Source organism: Littorina saxatilis, linkage group LG17, assembly GCF_037325665.1.
Source record: "Littorina saxatilis isolate snail1 linkage group LG17, US_GU_Lsax_2.0, whole genome shotgun sequence".
Taxonomy (NCBI): Eukaryota; Metazoa; Mollusca; class Gastropoda; order Littorinimorpha; family Littorinidae; genus Littorina; species Littorina saxatilis.
Genome location: NC_090261.1, coordinates 65637438 through 65654366, shown reverse-complemented (window position 1 = coordinate 65654366; position 16929 = coordinate 65637438). Strand labels below are relative to the sequence as shown.

The 16929-nt window shown below is 42.4% G+C and overlaps 1 long non-coding RNA gene across 1 annotated transcript; it reads left to right on the top strand.

Annotated features, from left to right (window-relative positions):
* The first annotated feature begins 4192 nt into the window (after nt 1–4192).
* On the top strand, nt 4193–15538 carry LOC138953515 (uncharacterized). Its single transcript, XR_011451558.1, has 4 exons — nt 4193–4495; nt 5704–5900; nt 11712–11854; nt 15306–15538. It is a non-coding gene; the product is annotated as an uncharacterized lncRNA (long non-coding RNA).
* Nucleotides 15539–16929: the final 1391 nt, after the last annotated feature.

The following is a 16929-nucleotide window of genomic DNA, read 5'->3' as shown; positions in this document are numbered from 1 at the left end:
GATATGTGTGCGTAACCTGACCAGCAATCGATATGTGTGCGTAACCTGACCAGCAATCGATATGTGTGCGTAACCTGACCAGCAATCGATATGTGTGCGTAACCTGACCAGCAAGAAAGTTGCAAGCAAGCAATTCACACCCTGTGGTCAGGAGCACAACTGCGTTCCTTAACAGATTCAATGACAATAACATTGATAGGCTTCCATTTGAAACTTCAAGGTCGTCATCGTGGATTGACGCCCGACCAAAGCCTAATGGAAGCCTGACAGAGCGAAGCGACGCAGGGCTTCAGAAAGGCTTTGGCCGGGCGTCAATCCACGATGACAAATGGAAGTCTATCAATGTGTAAGTGGTTGCGATTGGTTAATTCATTTGTGAATAAGAAAGTCCTGATTGATGAGATTCCTCCGATTCAGTTTGAAGGCAAGATTTACCAGTCCAATCAAGAAAAAGCCAACGGTTTGAATGATTTGTTTTATTTGTGGTGATTTGCCTCAAGCTGACGTTTTGATTGTGAATTAAATGAGATTTTTCTTGAAGTTGATAAGGTCAACGAAGTCATTAAAAGAATAATATAAAGCCACTCGCTGGTCCTGATCTTAACCACCAAAGACTTGTAATAGCTGCAGTTGAACGTTATAGTAGAACCTCGGACGCAGCTGTTTCACGTGAGCATCAGGGCAGGTATTTATCCCAGCTTGTCGAATACGGCATATGTAATACCTGTTTAAAAAGCCTGCCCAGCAGAATGTTGAAAAAATGATCCAACAATATTCTTGTTAAGCTGTGTTGGCAAGGTTACGGAGCGTTGTGTCCACAGCCATGTTGAAAGGTTCTTGTTTTTTGGGTTTTTTTTATACCACGGAATAACGTATTAACTGCTGCACAGGGATCTATTTTTGGCGACATCATTTGTGAACTGGTTTCAACTACTAAGAGTTGTGTTCAAGTCATGATTTTGGAGTTACCACACAAGTTGTAGGTTTTTTATGTGTCAGAGGCATTTGAACAAAAATCGGGGACACGGGGAACAGCTTGCCCTCATGTCAAGGGTGCTTTGTCTGCCACACCGCTTTGAACAGCTTGCCCTCATGTCAAGGGTGCTTTGTCTGCCACACCGCTTTGAACAGCTTGCCCTCATGTCAAGGGTGCTTTGTCTGCCACACCGCTTTGAACAGCTTGCCCTCATGTCAAGGGTGCTTTGTCTGCCACACCGCTTTGAACAGCTTGCCCTCATGTCAAGTGTGCTTTGTCTGCCACACCGCTTTGAACAGCTTGCCCTCATGTCAAGGGTGCTTTGTCTGCCACACCGCTTTGAACAGTTTGCCCTCATGTCAAGGGTGCTTTGTCTGCCTCACCGCTTTGAACAGCTTGCCCTCATGTCAAGGGTGCTTTGTCTGCCACACCGCTTTGAACAGCTTGCCTCCATGTCAAGGGTGCTTTGTCTGCCACACCACTTTGAACAGCTTGCCCTCATGTCAAGGGTGCTTTGTCTGCCACACCGCTTTGAACAGCTTACCCCCATGTCAAGGGTGCTGTGTCTGCCACACTGCTTTCAACAGCTTGCCCTTATGTCAAGGGTGCTTTGTCTGCCACACCGCTTTGAACAGCTTGCTCCCATGTCAAGGATGCTTTGTCTGCCACACCGCTTTGAACAGCTTGCCCTCATGTCAAGGGTGCTTTGTCTGCCACACTGCTTTGAACAGCTTGCCCTCATGTCAAGGGTGCTTTGTCTGCCACACCGCTTTGAACAGCTTGCCCTCATGTCAAGGGTGCTTTGTCTGCCACACCGCTTTGAACAGCTTGCCCTCATGTCAAGGGTGCTTTGTCTGCCACACCGCTTTGAACAGCTTGCCCTCATGTCAAGGGTGCTTTGTCTGCCACACCACTTTGAACAGCTTGCCCCCATGTCAAGGGTGCTTTGTCTGCCACACCACTTTGAACAGCTTGCCCCCATGTCAAGGGTGCTTTGTCTGCCACACCGCTTTGAACAGCTTGCCCCTATGTTAAGGATGCTTTGTCTGCCACACCGCTTTGAACAGCTTGCCCCCATGTCAAGGATGCTTTGTCTGCCACACCGCTTTGAACAGCTTGCCCCCATGTCAAGGGTGCTTTGTCTGCCACACCGCTTAGAACAGCTTGCCCCCATGTCAAGGGTGCTTTGTCTGCCACACCGCTTTGAACAGCTTGCCCCCATGTCAAGGATGGTTTGTCTGCCACACCGCTTTTAACAGCTTGCCCCCATGTCAAGGGTGCTTTGTCTGCCACACCGCTTTGAACAGCTTGCCCCCATGTCAAGGATGCTTTGTCTGCCACACCGCTTTGAACAGCTTGCCCTCATGTCAAGGGTGCTTGGTCTGCCACACCGCTTTGAACAGCTTGCCCCCATGTCAAGGGTGCTTTGTCTGCCACACCGCTTTGAACAGCTTGCCCCCATGTCAAGGGTGCTTTGTCTGCCACACCGCTTTGAACAGCTTGCCCCCATGTCAAGGATGCTTTGTCTGCCACACCGCTTTGAACAGCTTGCCCTCATGTCAAGGGTGCTTGGTCTGCCACACCGCTTTGAACAGCTTGCCCTCATGTCAAGGGTGCTTGGTCTGCCACACCGCTTTGAACAGCTTGCCCCCATGTCAAGGGTGCTTTGTCTGCCACACCGCTTTGAACAGCTTGCCCCCATGTCAAGGATGCTTGGTCTGCCACACCGCTTTGAACAGCTTGCCCCCATGTCAAGGGTGCTTGGTCTGCCACACCGCTTTGAACAGCTTGCCCTCATGTCAAGGGTGCTTTGTCTGCCACACAGCTTTGAACAGCTTGCCCTCATGTCAAAGGTGCTTTGTCTGCCACACCGCTTTGAACAGCTTGCCCTCATGTCAAGGGTGCTTTGTCTGCCACACCGCTTTGAACAGCTTGCCCTCATGTCAAGGGTGCTTTGTCTGCCACACCACTTTGAACAGCTTGCCCTCACATCAAGGGTGCTTTGTCTGCCACACCACTTTGAACAGCTTGCCTCCATGTCAAGGGTGCTTTGTCTGCCACACCACTTTGAACAGCTTGCCTCCATGTCAAGGGTGCTTTGTCTGCCACACCACTTTGAACAGCTTGCCTCCATGTCAAGGGTGCTTTGTCTGCCACACCGCTTTGAACAGCTTGCCCGCATGTCAAGGGTGCTTTGTCTGCCACACCACTTTGAACAGCTTGCCCTCATGTCAAGGGTACTTTGTCTGCCACACCACTTTGAACAGCTTGCCCTCATGTCAAGGGTGCTTGGTCTGCCACACCACTTTGAACAGCTTGCCCTCATGTCAAGGGTGCTTGGTCTGCCACACCGCTTTGAAAAGCTTGCCCCCATGTCAAGGGTGCTTGGTCTGCCACACCGCTTTGAACAGCTTGCCCCCATGTCAAGGGTACTTGGTCTGCCACACCGCTTTGAACAGCTTGCCCCCATGTTAAGGGTGCTTGGTCTGCCACACCGCTTTGAACAGCTTGCCCCCATGTCAAGGGTGCTTTGTCTGCCACACCGCTTTGAGCAGCTTGCCCCCATGTCAAGGGTGCTTGGTCTGCCACACCGCTTTGAACAGCTTGCCCCCATGTCAAGGATGCTTTGTCTGCCACACCGCTTTGAACAGCTTGCCTTCATGTCAAGGATGCTTGGTCTGCCACACCGCTTTGAACAGCTTGCCCCCATGTCAAGGGTGCTTGGTCTGCCACACCGCTTTGAACAGCTTGCCTTCATGTCAAGGGTGCTTGGTCTGCCACACCACTTTGAACAGCTTGCCCTCATGTCAAGGGTGCTTTGTCTGCCACACCGCTTTGAACAGCTTGCCCCCATGTCAAGGGTGCTTTGTCTGCCACACCGCTTTGAACAGCTTGCCCTCATGTCAAGGGTGCTTGGTCTGCCACACCGCTTTAACATCCCGACAGAGTTTTCCCAGAAAACGTCTATTCTTAGTCAATGTGATGCATTAAATGTTTCAACAGCTTACCCTGCAAATCAATTTTCCTTTTATGTGTAAGGACAATCAAACCTTGTGCCTCGAGTACGGATCCTTAATTACGCACACACGCACACAAATGCACGATTTTACAAAACAAAAGCAAAATCTCATGTTTTTTGATCGAACATTTGCCGGACCTTCTCTACGTGTCTTCCCACGCGTCTGGTGTGGGAACGCGAAACACCAACACGTATAATAATGTATATAACCAGGCCTATCGTTTGCCACGTTCAGTTCAAGCGATAGTTTCTTTGCTGAAAAGACAAAACCATTCACAGAAACAGAAGGAAAGAAGAGCAAAGGGAAAGAAAAAGAATTAAGACAAAAAGTACAATCTATTGGTGATACTTTACGATGACGACGAAAGCAAGAGAAATGGTGGTGATGGCAGTGACGATGGTGATGATGATGTTTTTGATGACGACGAATGCGAGTGAAGGGCCTTCTGTTCACCATCATCTTAAAAAACGGGCGCTGTGCAATGGACCCCGTAATAACGGTACGAAAGAAAGAATGAAAAAAGATGGAATCAAAAAAACAAAACGAAAATCAAAAAAGACAAAATTTGGATTAAAGAGAGAAAAAAGGAAAGAAAGAAAAGTAAGTGTGTGTCAAAGGAAAGGATGTTCATGTGAACGAGCGGAGAGATGGGTGCTCTTATATCATGAGAAACCCGGAGAGATGGGTGCTCTTTTATCATGGAAAAGCCTGGAGAGATGGGTGTTCTCATTCATGTGAAATTCTAGAGAGATGTTTCCTCTCATATCATGTTAAATGCTAGAGAGATGTTTCCTCTCATATCATGTTAAATGCTAGAGAGATGTTTCTTCTCATATCACGATAAATACGAGAGAGATGTTTCTTCTCATACTACGTGAAATGCTAGAGAGATGTTTCCTCTCATATCATGTTAAATGCTAGAGAGATGTTTCTTCTCATATCATGTTAAATGCTAGAGAGATGTTTCTTCTCATATCATGTTAAATGCTAGAGAGATGTTTCTTCTCATATTACGTGAAATGCCAGAGAGATGTTTCCTCTCATATCATGTTAAATGCTAGAGAGATGTTTCTTCTCATATGTTAAATGCTAGAGAGATGTTTCTTCTCATATCATGTTAAATGCTAGAGAGATGTTTCTTCTCCTATCACGTGAAATGCTAGAGAGATGTTTCTTCTCATATTACGTGAAATGCTAGAGAGATTTGTCCTGCCATATCATGTGAAATGCTAGAGAGATGTTTCTTCTCATATCATGTTAGATGCTAGAGAGATGTTTCTTTTCATATCATGTGAAATGCTAGAGAGATGTTTCTTCTCATATCACGTGAAATGCTAGAGAGATGTTTCTTCTCATATCATGTGAAATGCTCGAGAGATTTGTCCTGCCATATCATGTAAAATGCTAGAGAGATGTGTGCTTCCATATCATGTGAAATGCTATCTGAGAGATGTGTGCTCCCATATCATGTGAAATGCTAGAGAGATGTGTGCTCTCACATCATGTGAAATGCTAGAGAGATGTGTGCTCCCATATCATGTGGAATGCTAAAGAGATGTGTGCTTTCATATCATGTGAAATGCTGGAGAGATGTGCGCTCTCATTTCATGTGAAATGCTAGAGAGATGTGTGCTCTCATATCATGTAAAAGCCATGATGGACATGATCGCACACCATGGAATTTTAGTGTAAATGTGTATTTCACAGATCCTGTCAAGGTATGCGTGAAAACAAATGGCTATGGTGTGATAACGGCATACGGTACCGTCTCACAAGTGTACGTACGAATTCAGGGAACCAAGTGCATCACCACCTGGCTGTCCCTAGACAACAAACATTCTTATCATTTCGAGCAATCGACCTATGTCTGTATCAACTACTACATTCCAGCCATTGGAACGCCGGTAAGAGATATGACAGGATTCGGTATGGATATGTAAGGTCGGTTCGAACAAGACGCAGCACGTGTTCACAGAGCATTGACACATTTTAGGAGGACAAGAAAAAGTTATGATTTAGATGTGTATTTAATGGTTAAACAAGTCGCGCAAGGCCAAATAACAACATTCAAGCTGTCGAACTCACAGAATGAAACTGAACGCTTTGCTTTTTTCACCAAGACCGCATACTCGTAGTTTCGTCAGTCCACCGCTCGTGGCAAAGGCAGTGAAATCGACAAGCCATGCAGAATAGTGCGGCAGTGGTCGCGCTGAGCAGGATAACACGCTTTTCTGTATGTCTATTCTTTTTAGGTTACTGAGTTTGTTTTTAATCCAAACATATCATATCTGTATGTTTTTAGAATCAGGAACCGACAAGGAATAAGATGAAAGTGTTTTCAAATCGATTTCGGAAAATCAATTTTAATCATAATTTTCATATTTTTTAATTTTCAGAGCTTGTTTGTAATCCAAATATGACATATGTATATATTTTTTTTATCAGAAAATGACGAAGAATAAGATTAAATTGGTTTTGGATTGTTTAATAAAAACATAGTTTTAATTACAAGATTCCGATTTTTAATGACCAAATTCATTCATTAGTTTTTAAGCCACCAAGCTGAAATGCAATACCGAAGTCCGGCCTTCGTCGAAGATTGCTTTGCCAACTTTTCAATCAATTTGATTGAAAAATGAGGGTGTGACAGTGCCGCCTCAACTTGTACATAAATCCGGATATGACGTCATCAAAGGTATTTATCGAAAAAATGAAAAAACAGTCCGGGGATATCATTCCCAGGAACTCTCATGTCAAATTTCATAAAGATCGGTTCAATAGTTTAGTCTGAATCGCTCTACACACACAGACACACAGACACAGACACACACACACACACACACACACACACACACACACACACACACACACACACACACACACACAAACACACACCACGACCCTCGTCTCTATTCCCCCTCTATGTTAAAACATTTAGTCAAAACTTGACTAAATGTAAAAAGAGTATAACAATATTAAGAAATCTTCCGTTAACCGGATGAAGGTTGATCGCTTGTTGACTTCATTCGACAGTCCCAAGGATTTTTGGAATGAAGTTCGAATAGGTAAACGTTAGACATATAATGTGTTGTCGATTGATAATGAAGCATGGTTTACACAAGTTTGAACAAGTTTTTAATAGTGATTTTGATGATGGAAGTGAGGGTTTTAAATGGTGATTTTGATGATGGAAGTGAGGGTTTTAAATGGTGATTTTGATGATGGAAGTGAGGGTTTTAAATGGTGATTTTGATGATGGAAGTGAGGGTTTTAAATGGTGATTTTGATGATGGAAGTGAGGGTTTTAAATAGTGATTTTGATGATGGAAGTGAGGGTTTTAAATGGTGATTTTGATGATGGAAGTGAGGGTTTTAAATGGTGATTTTGATGATGGAAGTGAGGGTTTTAAATGGTGTTTTTGATGATGGAAGTGAGGGTTTTAAATAGGGATTTTGATGATGGAAGTGAGGGTTTTAAATGGTGATTTTGATGATGGAAGTGAGGGTTTTAAATGGTGTTTTTTATTGGTAGTGAGGGTTTTAAATGGTGATTTTGATGATGGAAGTGAGGGTTTTAAATGGTGTTTTTGATGATGGAAGTGAGGGTTTTAAATAGTGATTTTGATGATGGAAGTGAGGGTTTTAAATGGTGATTTTGATGATGAAAGTGAGGGTTTTAAATGGTGATTTTGATTATGGAAGTGAGGGTTTTAAATGATGTTTTTGATGATGGAAGTGGGGTTTTTACGGTAAATGGAGAAAGTGCGTCAGCATTAACAGATACATTTCTTGATTGGGAAATGACTGTTAATGAGATCAGACATGCGATGTAAGGTGCTGGACCCGACGGGATTGTAAAGGACGTGTTGGTGTAGTTATTCTTCCGTTTTTGTTTGTGTTGTTTAATCACTTGTTTCAAAATACCATCCACCCTGAAGAGTGGACCAAAGCAATAATTATTCCACTTTGCAAGAAAGGCAATAAGAAATTACCTGACAATTATTGAGGTACATCCCTGTTTTGAGTAAACTTTTAACATCTGTATTGAATCGCAGACTTACTCTGGAACACTTTGTGTCTAATGATGCACAGAATGGTTTTTGAAAGGGCAGGACCACTGTCGACCACATTGACACGTTTAATGCTCGGGGTAAAAAGAATGTATGTGGTCAATCTAAACTGTATGCTGCATTCATCGGTTTTCACAAAGTTCGACAAAGTTAACCATTCTGTGCTGCGACTGGTACTTTTAAGACAGGTGTTCATGGGATAATGTTAAATATGTTGAAGGCCATGCACAAGAAAATCCACGCATGTGTCAGGGACAACTCCTCATATACTCAGTATTTTGAATGTTTTCAAGGCCCGAAGCAAGGTTGTATGGCAAGCCCGATTTTGTTTTCAATTTTAATTTATGAATTGGCAAATTATATAATATTGCGTTGAAGACATGGGGCCACCCTCTCGAGTGAAAAGATCGCGATTTTTCTGTTACTTTTTGCAGATGATTTATCCTTGTTATCCTCAACCGTGATTGGACTCCAACCACAGTTATACGCCCTCTATGAGTCTGCGCAACGTTTGAAATTCGTTCTTAATCTCAAGAAATTGAAAGTGATTGTCTTTAGAAACGGTGGGTTTCTTGCCAAACACGAAATATGGTGCTATGGTCTACACCAACAGGAAGTAGTAAACACACACAAATACCTTGGTCTGACGTGTTCAACTCATTTGAGTTTCTGCAGTGCACTAGAGGGCATAACAGTGAAAACCAAAAGATGTGTGTTTGAAATACTCATACTCTTGTAAAGCCGAAAGTGAGACGAGCATCCCACTTCTGACACCATTTGTAAAGCCGAGCGGTCTTCGCTTCACATAAACTCAAACTATCTGTGTCTGTGTCTTAGATGTTATAAGTGTTTGAAAGTCATTTGTCAAGATGGCAATCACACGACAGGACGAACAGACACTCAAGAAGAGGCAGGTGAAGTTCAAAATTGTATTGAATCAAAACAAATCATGAAAACAACTCAATATAATGCATAGGTTCTTTTCAGAAAGTATATCTGTACATTGGTTCACTCTATTCCTGTAATTTTCCTACTAATTAAAAAAATATTCTAAGTCCTAAAATGGCTGAAAATTTGGGCATGACCCGTAGGTACCCTTAGCAAAATACGCTACTGAAAAAACCATTCTAAGTCCTAAAATGGCTGAAAATGTGGGCAGGGGTTCGGGGCCTGAACAAAAATAAAAGTAAAAGAGCAAAGCGACGCCACTTTACTCGCCGTGTGGTAACCTGGGACAGCGGAACGTTTTTTGTTATCCCTGTTAGTTCAGTCCACAGGGCGGAATCTGGTATACCATTTAGACACTTAGTCAGGTTGGTTGCTCAGACTCCAGAGGACAACTTAGAGCTGACAACAAATACTTCAATACTAGGTTGGGACCCGCCCACAACCGTTTCTCAGAAGTACTGCTGTAACTCTAAGTGGGAAGCCTGGTATACCATTTAGACACTTAGTCAGGTTGGTTGCTCAGACTCCCCCGAACCTCAAAAACTAACAGCTTATATACCTTCCATGACTGTCCCTGACGTCACAGCTAAGGAACCAATGAAAACATCGCTCTGGGACCACAGAACAAAATGAGGAGGGAGGGGGAGAGTTTCGATGCTGCTGTCAACCTCCTTAAAAGCTACAGTTAAAATCCCTCAAAAATACACAAAAACTCCTGCATTAAGAAATCTACATCAAAAACGCTATGAAAAAATACATCAATAAAATGGAAATTCTACGACGCATCATTTGATACCAAACACTCACAGGTGATCAAAACTGCGAGCGAGGGCATTGCCTTTTCTACATCCACCGCACACAAACAAAGGCGTAGGGGGTTAGCGACACGAGAGGTGACCGAAGGGTTAAAAATACAATACAGAAAGGTTACAAAGGGAGAGGGAGGAAAGGGGTTCACAGACTGGCCCCTCCGTCCTCCATAACTTGAATCCAGTCAGTTCGGCGCCATCGTGTCAGAGCCAATTAAATTCTACCGCGGGAGAACAATGAGAAAGGACTGGATCATACCTATTTCCAAACCCTTTACAAAGGGAAAGAACAAATCCGATTTAAAAGTGTGAATCTTAACTCCACACAGTTTCAATACTAACTTAGATAATTATATTCTGCTTTCTACGCCTTCTCTTCTTCTTCACTCTATAAACTTTAAGAAGAAAATTGCACATGGAGAAAAGACAAATTATTCCTGTAGTCGCCTCCCTCCTCCCCAACCCCCTTTTCCTTTTTGATCTGATTCTTTACTTCTATGTTGCTGTGCTTTTGTTAATAATACTTGTTACACACAGACGAACACACACACACACACACACACACACACACACACACACACACACACACACACACACACACACACACACGTATTCTCTCTCTCTCTCTCTTTTCTGTAGCTTTTCTATCAATCTTATTTTTACCCATGTATTCGATATGTATTCTGTATTCATTTGCTTAGCAGAATATAGATTTGATTTTATCATCTACATACGAGAAGCCTATTGAATATACTCATCATCATCGTCATCATCATCATCATCATCATCTTTATTATCACGTGCTGAAGTTGTCCGACCTCCTTTTGTTGGTTAACTTTTTAAATTTTTAATTTTTAAATTTTTAATTATATAATTGTGTGTCTATGCGTCCCAAGGACAGATTGTAAGAAAAGGCGTGCCTTAAATCTTAATTCTTGTTAAATAAAGTTCAATTCAATTAAATTCTCTCTCTCTCTCTCTCTCTCTCTCTCTCTCTCTCTCTCTCTCTCTCTCTCTCTCTCTCTCTCTCTCTCTCTCTCTCTCTCTCTCTCTCTCTCTCTCTTTCTCTTCCTTTGTATTATATTGACATACGTACATTTCAATGTTCTATCATGCATTATGTATTCGTATAGGTAATGTTGTAATTAGTAATACTGTATGATTGCGATTGACAATTGTCCTTTTATTGTCTTTATTTTTATGTCTTAGTTTAGCAGGGACAGATTGAAAGACTAGGCGTGAGCCTAAAATCTCCATCCTTGAGTAATAAAGTTCGTTCGTTCGTTCGTTCTCTCTCTGTCTCTGTCTCTCTCTCTCTCTCTCTCTCTCTCTCTCTCTCTCTCTCTCTCTCTGTCTCTCTCTAATGCTAATCATTATTAGCATTAGTGTAAACGTTGGTATCGTGTGAATTTTACCGTCGATCACTTTCCATGTGTTAACATGTTGCATGTTTCGCTTTCGATTTGTATGTTGCTTACTTTGCCATTTTATTGTTTATGTTTATTTGCTTGTTTGCTTACTTGTCGATTGTTTGCTGGTTCGTTCGTTTACTTTGTTTATTTGTCATGTTGCTTTACTTGTTTATCATTTATTAGATATTTGTATTAGAAGTAAGGACCGGTTGTAAGAAAAGGCGTCGCCTTAAACCTCTATCCTTGAAAAATAAAGTTCCATCATCATCATCATCATCTCTCTCTCTCTCTCTCTCTCTCTCTCTCTCTCTCTCTCTCTCTCTCTCTCTCTCTCTCTCTCTCTCTCTCTCTCTCTCTCTCTCTCTCTCTCTCTCTCTCTCTCTCTCTCTCTCTCTCTCTCTCTCTCTCTCGCTTCCTTGTCCTTTATTTTCTTTGGTACAAAGAAGTATTTCTCCCATGTCTGTTTTGTCAAACAGGTCGTTTTTCAAGTAAAAGTTGATCCCAATACTGATCACTGGTACCCGAAATACTTCACGGTGCAGTTCAATCAACATTGCTGGACGTTCTATTTTGATCGGTGGATCTATAGCTCCCTGCCTAGAACGATGACCAATCCCCGGTGAGTACTTTCGTTCGATCCAGTTAGCACTTCAGTGGAACTCCTCATTTAAAGATGCTGCTCTGACCAGAGCACTGTTGAGGCAGAGTTGTGTCTTGTTGTTGAACAAAAGGATCAGAACAGTCAAAACCTCTACACAACTATCACACAGATGACAACACATACAGGGTGACCCTCCCCCCAAAAACAAAACACAAAAACAATGCTAAAATAGTAAGGCCAACAAAAATAAATAGTCTGTTTACGGTATCCCGACCGACCCTATTTTTTCGAGCGACCCTAGACTTTTTGGGGGGCCTTTGGGAGAAGAAAACAAGTCGCGTAATGCGAAAATACAACATTTAGTCAAGCTGTCGAACTCACAGAATGAAACTGAACGCAATGCAATTTTTCAGCAAGACCGTATACTCGTAGCATCGTCAGTCCACCGCTCGTGGCAAAGGCAGTGAAATTGACAAGAAGAGCGGGGTAGTAGTTGCGCTGAGAAGGATAGCACGCTTTTCTGTACCTCTCTTCGTTTTAACTTTCTGAGCGTGTTTTTGGAATCAGGAACCGACAAGGAATAAGATGAAAGTGTTTTTAAATTGATTTCGAAAAATTAATTTTGATCATAATTTTTATATTTTTAATGTTTAGAGCTTGTTTTTAATCCAAATATAACATATTTATATGTTTTTGGAATCAGAAAATGATGAAGAATAAGCGTAAATTTGGATCGTTTTATGATTTATTTATTTTTTTACAATTTTCAGATTTTTAATGACCAAAGTCATTAATTAATTTTTAAGCCACCAAACTAATATTTGATTGAAAAATGAGGGTGTGACATTGCCGCCTCAACTTTTACAAAAAGCCGGATATGACGTCATCAAAGACATTTATAAAAAATAAAAATAAAAAAAAAAGTCCGGGGATATCATTCCCAGGAACTCTCATGTCAAATTTCATAAAGATCGGTCCAGTAGTTTAGTCTGAATCGCTCTACACACACACACACAGACAGACACACACACGCACATACACCACGACCCTCGTCTCGATTTCCCCTCTATGTAAAAAGGAAAAAAAAAGGAAAAATAAAAAAATAAAAAAATAAAAAGTCTTTGTTTTTTGGCAAAATAACTTCAAAATATGTTTTTTTGGAGAAAAAAAAAATTCCCGACCTACCGACCCTATTTTTTTGCCTATGTTACCGTAAACAGACTTTTTTTGTGGCCTAATAACTCCTGTATTGGTTTTGCACGCTACTTTATAGTTGGTGTATGTTTGATTGGGAGATGGGATGATCAGTTCGCAAGGTTTCAGGTGTGCATGTTAAAAGGTCTGACTTTTATGCTCTTTCAAAACTGTATTCCAAATCCGGGGATTGACTCAAAAGCACCGTGTGGTGGCCGTGCTAACCAAAATTTCGCCCCCCACATTTCTACCTGTTTTTCTCTTTTTTATTGCCTTGCATAACATCAGACAATGTACGAGTTGAAACGGCAATTATAGGGAGTGTAGACGGTTCAAGTCAGATGAGTGTGGCTACTGCTCTGTGTCAAACCAACTTCTGTTGAGGCTATCTCAGAATTGGACTTTTTTTTAAATTGTAAAAATCAAACCACTTGACCTACGAGTGTCAACTGAAAAGTATCGGGCCTGACCAGGAAGGAGTTGACTTACGAGTCTAGAAAAAGTTGACATTTTAACATCGTCCTTCTAGACCTGTCCCATATGTGCCTGCGATCCTTATTGCCGTTGCTGCAGAAGCCTTTGTATTGCAACCTTTGGAAGTCCTCAAAAGCAGTCATGACGTCATTGTCCGTTTCGTAATGCTCAACCCTGAGGTACTACTTCATGTTTGTAAACACATGATGGTTTGAGGATGGGATATCTGGCAAATACAGCGATTAACGATCGATCTCTAAGCCGCATTAATATACGTTAATTGGATCTGTGATCCAAACATGGCTTTTGGTCAATCGAGATGGAAGTTTATTCCACGAGCCCGTACCCTAACTGTCTTTATGAACAGTTTTCTGCACAGAATACTCCAAACTCTTCCATGTGAGATGCCTAGTGTATCAGCAATGTAATAGGTGCCCATTGGTTAATTTTGCATCACCAGCGCGCAGGCAGCATCAACGGTTTCTTGAGTTGTGACCGTTGTTGGCTTTCCACACCGTTTTTCATCTTAAACGGTTTTCCTTCCAAGCCTGAATTCCGCTGACCCCCTCATTACTGTGGTCTATGAAAGGGGATCCCTGCCAAACGTTTACGTCAGGTCATTATGAATTTCCAATTGGCTAAATATTTTGATTTGCAAATATTGGTACACTGAGTTTTGTTAGTTTTCTAGAATGTGGGGTTAATAGTGGGGTATGGTACTTTGAGAAACCAAGGCACACCGGTGAAAATACGCATTATGAAGTCTTCAAAAGAACCTTTCTGAATTCATGCCAAGTTTTGAATGTCTAAGTCAATGCCTTCCTTGTCGGGCCCGGTACTTCTCAGTTGCCCCTCGTACATGCTTGAAATTTAATACTAACATGTGCATCAAATATGTAGTATGTCGCTGAACACAAGTGAGTTTCTTAGGGTGGCATTTGTTGGGGTCATCCTATACCTTTAGTGTTGCCAGCCAAACTAAACTGTATGCAGTTTGTCAGTTCGCATCTTCCGCAACATATGAATTAACATTTCATGTTATCACGTTCTAGTGTAATCAAACACAATGTCTTGACGTTAAATACTTAAGATAGAAAGAATTCTCCCTCTCGCCGACTCCTTTCCTGATGTGCTTCAAATAATGCTCTCATCAACCCGAAACAGATAAATCTAAAGCATATTTTAATTAGTCTGACTTGTACACTAAGTTGTATCATGTTATTTTGAAGTATAGGGGGCTCTTAACAGTGATTCGTGAAGGCCGCTTCACGGGTCCATATTAGGCACCCAGGCTCCTAATATGGACCATCTGTGATTTTTTCTGTATTTAATTTTTGCTGAATATCTATCAGAGCTAACTCACTCTAACTAGGCCGAACGGTTAACCTAAGAGAGAAGGACTACCAAACACAAAATGAAACTTCTTCGCAAGAAAACAAGCTAGTTTTCAGCATGAAACAAAAAGTGGTCCATATTAGGAGCCCTTTCCCTACACACAAACATACACGCGCACGCGCCCACGCACGCAAGCAAACACACACTCACGCACGCGCGTACACACACACGCACACACACACACACACACGAGCACACACACACATACGTACGCACGCACACACACACACACACACACACACACGACACACACACACACACACACACACACACACACACACACACACACACACACACACACACACATGCATCTACATACACCACCACCCTCGTCTCTATTCCTGATCTATCCGATAACATTTTTAGTCAAAACTTGATGATATGTAAAAAGTGTTCTCTCTTTCAGGCATAGCATGACCGGTAAATGCAGTACGACGTAATTGCGACACGGATGTTCACGACACGGATGTTCACGACACGGATGTTCACGACACGGATGTTCACGACACGGATGTTCACGACACGGATGTTCACGACACGGATGTTCACGACACGGATGTTCACGACACGGATGTTCACGACACGGATGTTCACGACACGGATGTTCACGACACGCCAGAACATTAATGTTTTCAACATTAAAACATGCGCAACAGATAATTTGCCCTTGTGTTTCTTGCTTTTAATCTTGTTTTTCTTGTTTTTTGTCTTTCTTGTTTAAAGGTTGCATTGATTCTTGAGAAAGAAAAAAACGTAGAAATAAAACAAAGATATTTGGCGAATATGAACCACTGACTAATATGGACCACATCATGTTCTGACAAACTAACGGTTCTAGAGTGCTCAGAACATATTTACTCGCTGTATTCACCCTCTCTGGATAACTTGCACATTTCAAAACAGTCGCAGAAACACAAACCTCAAAACTGTGATAAAATCACTTTCTTGTTGACCCTTTATCTGGGGAGTGGTTGAATATTATCGTAAGTCCTGTTATAAAAAAAAAACTAGCCTGTTGTTTTTACACCCCCGGTATAGGGGTGTGTATAGGTTTTTACACCCCCGGTATAGGGGTGTGTAAAGGTTTCGCTCGATGTGTTTGTTTGTTTTTTTGGGTGTGTGTTTGTGTTCGCATATAGATCTCAAGAATGAACGGACCGATCGTCACCAAACTTGGTGAACAGGTTCTATACATTCCTGAGACGGTTCTTAAAAAAATTGGGACCAGTCAAACGCACGGTTAGGGAGTTATTGGTGGATTAAGATTCTACAAGGACTTATAGCGGGACATATTAATGGTCAAAGGGAAATAACCTTCTCAGTTGATGGCAGTGAGAATGGTTATTTCCCTTTGACCAACGGGGGTGTTTTTCCTACCTCGGAGGAATTTCTTGTTATTGTTTGCTGTTGGACTAAGAAACATGCATTTTGGAGCGTAAAGCTGTGTTGCCATATAGCGATGCGACGGCGGCACGAGCGTTTGTTTGTTTGTTTGTTTGCTTAACGCCCAGCCGACCACGAAGGGGCATATCAGGGCGGTGTTGCTTTGACATATAACGTGCGCCACACACAAGACAGAAGTCGCAGCACAGGCTTCATGTCTCACCCAGTCACATTATTCTGACACTGGACCAACCAGTCCTAGCACTAACCCCATAATGCCAGACGCCAGCCGGAGCAGCCACTAGATTGCCAATTTTAAAGTCTTAGGTATGACCCGGCCGGGGTTCGAACCCACGACCTCCCGATCACGGGGCGGACGCCTTACAACTAGGCCAACCGTGCCGGTCGGCACGAGCGTCAAAACAGACAATGACAAATTCTTTATTGACGAGGGTAATGGACAGACCGCAACAGTAGTAACAAAGAACGCGTGTTTCCATATGCGCGACGCGACTAGTGACTGTAGGGTACTTTGAAGCAGTACCCCATTTCTGCTGTGACACAGCGAGTTACCACAGAGCTACGAGAAAACGGGAAAACCCGAGAAACTTGACCCGTTAATTTGCTTAAAGGTCAATAGTCCTGTG